This window comes from Micropterus dolomieu, linkage group LG09 (assembly GCF_021292245.1).
Source record: "Micropterus dolomieu isolate WLL.071019.BEF.003 ecotype Adirondacks linkage group LG09, ASM2129224v1, whole genome shotgun sequence".
NCBI classification, from domain to species: domain Eukaryota; kingdom Metazoa; phylum Chordata; class Actinopteri; order Centrarchiformes; family Centrarchidae; genus Micropterus; species Micropterus dolomieu.
In genome coordinates this window covers 1237326-1242357 of record NC_060158.1, presented here as the reverse complement: position 1 = coordinate 1242357, position 5032 = coordinate 1237326, and the positions used below count along the sequence as shown (strand labels likewise).

General features: G+C 35.8%; 1 long non-coding RNA gene across 1 annotated transcript; it reads right to left on the bottom strand.

The window, feature by feature from the left end:
• Nucleotides 1-714: 714 nt before the first annotated feature.
• On the bottom strand, nt 715-4863 carry LOC123976178. Its single transcript, XR_006826274.1, has 3 exons — nt 4747-4863; nt 2479-2511; nt 715-1302 (listed from the first exon to the last, which is right to left on the bottom strand). It is a non-coding gene; the product is annotated as an uncharacterized LOC123976178 (long non-coding RNA).
• Between the last annotated feature and the right edge of the window lie 169 nt (nt 4864-5032).

Here is a 5032-nt window from a genome sequence, read left to right as displayed (position 1 = left end):
TCCTATAAATCAATCAGTGAGCATATTTTATAGTGACAGATAAACAGGCGGTAAAAAGGCACTTTTTAAGAGCTTAAACAATAAAAACATTATTTACAGAGTATTAAATGAATTTAAGCAGTAATTTGCTTTAAATGATCAATGATTTTCACCCATCTGAAAATACATTGATTACTTCTTTTTAATCCAGGCTGAACCCTGTGACTACTTAAATGATCATACCAGTGTATTTATGCATTTTAGCTCATTTACTACAAATCACGTTTACTGAACTAAGCGCTAAAAGCTTCTTTCCAATTGTGTGTTTTGAGGTAGCCATTGGTTTCCATGCACTTTTAATCTTGTGGAATTTAAAACATCCTCAGGTTGAATAATCCACCTGCTGTATTTATTGTCAAAGTTCCGTTTCCTGTTGTGGATCATCTGCAGCAAGTCTAAAGTCAATGTTTTCACAGCATAAAATTAAAATAAATTGAGTTTTCCTGAGGATTGTTAGCAGTAATGTGAAGCATACTATCATTTGTAGTAAATGGATTCAATTAAGCAAATTATATAAGTAAAGGACTCAATTTCGTCAATATGATTATATTAATATATCATAGTTATATATAATAATAAATAATGTCCATTCATTTAACCCCCCCAGTGTCCCACCCACCTTGATTGCAATACTGAAAACCTTTTTTCACTGACAGCGTGACGAACAAACAGCTGTTTCCATCACTGACTTTATTCCATTTACTTTCAGCGCTGGTGTCTCCTCTGCAATCTCTCGTTACTAACTCTAGTAAGATTTGATAAAAATTCCTCTCCTAATAATTCCTTAATTCACACACTGTTGTAGAAATTTAGTTGTAAATGTTAGCATTTAAGATCTCTGATCCAACAACATTTTTTTTTCTCTTTAAGGTGCTTTAATTTTTTCATACTTTTCTAAATCATCCTGAATCCAAACCTGACCTACGATCTTTTAACCCTGACAAAAACAAGCTCATTCAACTTTTAACTATTTTAGATAAGCACTATAACTTTTACTTAGTGCTCATCCATCTGTTTCCAAGGTACAATGTGCTACAACACAAAGTCGGTGCTGTTTGAATATTGAAGGTTCACGGTTTACGTTTGTATCCCACAGTAAATGTATCTGTTGAATTGCTAAATTTGGTTCCAGAGAGCAAAGTGAATCTTCATGTATGTAATTATATTATCTGCAGAAATTAAGCAGTTCCTCATTATTTCGTCTGTTTTCATCCAGAACACTATTTGTCTAGCCGTTGGTGTTGTTACTGGGCGAGTCGTCGGCTGTAGGAAAGAAAATAAGTGTTATTTTATATACACGCACACACAAACACACCAGATAATGAAAACTGCTCTCACTTTTTAATTTTTTTTTCTGCCTTCTCTTTCATTAAAAGGTCAGTTCACCCAATTTGTCCCATAAAGTTCTACTCTGTGTAGATTTTATTTTATTTGTCCAGGTTTTAATGTTAACACAGACAATAAATCATAGATGAAGTCAGTGGCATGGTCTTTTAGGTAACTCTGTGACACTTAAGGACTAAATTGTGTTAACTTTGGTTTGGTTTGAGCAGACTTTTGTGTTTCCTCCTTCTGAGTCAGGGTTAGAATATAAAAATCATTCACATAAAAACATAAAATTTCAGGACCAACATTTTTAGAATACAGAGCAGAAAAATAAAGCACTTACGTTTGGTCCATAAGTGGTACATCTGTTAATGAAAACAAAGTTAAAACACACAAAATAAACAATTTTATCCATTTAGATATTTCTGGAATATCCAATGTACAGCTGACTAACTTCAACAATAAGGTTGGTCTTATTCAGTTTTAATATTGGGTATCTGCTGATAGATTTATCTAAATGAGAAACCTATTTGACCCCGTGATGAAAAGAAAATGTACAGTATCTAATAAATCAATGAAACATCACGTCTTTGTGTTTCTAGAGGAAAACACCCTTGTTGAGAGGTTTGGTGTCGTCTGCTGTGTTACTGGGGTTATTGTCCTCACACAGGAAACATTAAGGCCCATCATATTATAACTGTTTTTATTTTGTTCAGTTATCAAGTTAAAGTAACTTCTGAACAATAAACTTCATAAAACTTCGAGAGACTTAAAGTACTTACTTTGAGCAGAGTTGGGTCCATTGTTGGCAGCAGCTGTGAATAAAGAGAATGTTAATAAATCATAGTCATAGTAATCAAACAGTGTAATGGTCTTTTAAGGAACTCTATAATGCGAAAATTTGGTTTAAGCATGCTTTAAGGCCCATTTATACTCCTGTGTAGGGTCTACGTGTGTACCTACGCCGTAGGCTACGCACGTAGCCTGCATTTATACTTGTGCGTAGGTGTGTCCGTCATTCTGCGATTACACCCCCAAACGCTAGTCGGCAGTAGCGCTTCCTTAAAATTTAAGGAACTTTTAAAATACAGAGCAGAGAAATAAAACACTTACCAGGGGGAGCAGCTGGAGGTAAAAGTGGTGCACCTGTTAATGAAAACAAATGTTAACACACACAAAATAAACTATTTTATCCACTCAGATATTTTTGGAATATCCTGCGTACAGCTGACTAACTTAAAGGATATTAACTTTGGGTTATTACCAAACTCAGCATGAATTAATGGGCACTTAGATTGTTAAAAGACGTTTAGTCGCTGGGGGGCAGAAGACAACTTAGGGATACTCAAGTATAAACCTGCTCAGTGTAGCTTTCAATCAGGTGTCAAAGATACTTACCAGAGCCACCGCTGCTGAGAGACGATTCTGACCCTGTGAAGAAAAGAAAATGTATTTATTAATTACACCCATGCTGAGAGGTGTGGTGTCATTCACTGTGTTACTGGGGTTAACACACACACACACACACACTAAATATTTTTGTAGTCTTTCATTCAAGCACCCAGCAAAAAGCACACAAACCAGACAACATTTCATTTTGTTCGATCATCAAGTGACAGTAACCTCTGAACAATAAACTTCATAAAACTTGAAGAAACATAAAGTAGTTACCTTGTGAACTGTTGGCTCCAGGTCCTGTTAAAAAAAGACAATGTTAATAGATCATAGATGAAATCAGTGGCATGGTCTAAATCTGCATCTGTCCTTCCAAAAGCATGTTGACTTTAAAAATACACAGCGTTAAAGTTCACAGTTTGAACACAGATTAAATCTGAGGACAATCAAAAGTCTTCACTTAAACTGTTGATTCAGAAGTCAGTGCTTCCCCACAGGATTTTAAGAGACTATGGTGGGCGGGCCTTGGACCGTCTCGGAGCAAATTTTGTACATTTTAAAGTTAAATGCATTATTTGGTGCAAAATTAAGAGGCTATCTATGAAACACTTTGCACTCTTGTAGACAATGTTGTGCTCTAGTAAACTATTTGATCATAAAACCACTGTATCGCTCTAAATGGTGATGAAACAGCAACAAAAGTAAACAAATTTATTCAATGTTTTTCCAGCAACCCTAAATCAAAGAATAGATCTTAATCTTATTTCCATACTGTATAGACACCGTATTTTGAAAACCTGTGTATCTTCCTCAAGCTAAATTCATCCAGTCCGACCCCGTTTGATAAATAATGTTGTATGTGGTAACATGAAGACTTCACAGCCTCTCTTCAGGCAGGACTCTCATACTGCAACACTTGTCTTTGTAATGAGACAAACTGACAGGATAAAGTCTCTAACCTGCCTGTCAGCTCGCTCTGGGCCGTTTCAGTTACCATAAAGGCTTTAATACGCGTGCACTCCAAATTTAGGCGCGGCTAGCTTAATCGCCTTCTCACAAAGTGACAGAAACAAGTGTGAGCGTGCGAGCTCACAGCAGTGTCCACAAAACACAACATCAGAGGTCTGTAATGTAATTATGAGATTACATGAGATGTTTTTCATGTGTGTATTTTATATACACACACAAACACACACAAACACACACACACACACCAGATAATGAAAACTGCTCTCGCTTTTTAATGTTTTTTCTGCCTTCTCTTTCATTAAAAGGTCAGTTCACCCAATTTGTCCCATAAAGTTCTACTCTGTGTAGATTTTATTTTATTTGTCCAGGTTTTAATGTTAACACAGACAATAAATCATAGATGAAGTCAGTGGCATGGTCTTTTAGGTAACTCTGTGACACTTAAGGACTAAATTGTGTTAACTTAAGTTTGGTTTGAGCAGACTTTTGTGTTTCCTGCTTCTGAGTCAGGGTTGTAACAATATAAAAACATTTTTAGAATACAGAGCAGAGAAATAAAGCACTTACCTTGGTTAACAACTACGTCCGTAAGTGGTACATCTGTTAATGAAAACAAAGTTAAAACACACAAAATAAACAATTTTATCCATTTAGATATTTCTGGAATATCCAATGTACAGCTGACTAACTTCAACAATAAGGTTGGTCTTATTCAGTTTTAATATTGGGTATCTGCTGATAGATTTATCTAAATGAGAAACCTATTTGACCCCGTGATGAAAAGAAAATGTACAGTATCTAATAAATCAATGAAACATCACGTCTTTGTGTTTCTAGAGGAAAACACCCTTGTTGAGAGGTTTGGTGTCGTCTGCTGTGTTACTGGGGTTATTGTCCTCACACAGGAAACATTAAGGCCCATCATATTATAACTGTTTTTATTTTGTTCAGTTATCAAGTTAAAGTAACTTCTGAACAATAAACTTCATAAAACTTCGAGAGACTTAAAGTACTTACTTTGAGCAGAGTTGGGTCCATTGTTGGCAGCAGCTGTGAATAAAGAGAATGTTAATAAATCATAGTCATAGTAATCAAACAGTGTAATGGTCTTTTAAGGAACTCTATAATGCGAAAATTTGGTTTAAGCATGCTTTAAGGCCCATTTATACTCCTGTGTAGGGTCTACGTGTGTACCTACGCCGTAGGCTACGCACGTAGCCTGCATTTATACTTGTGCGTAGGTGTGTCCGTCATTCTGCGATTACACCCCCAAACGCTAGTCGGCAGTAGCGCTTCCTTAAAA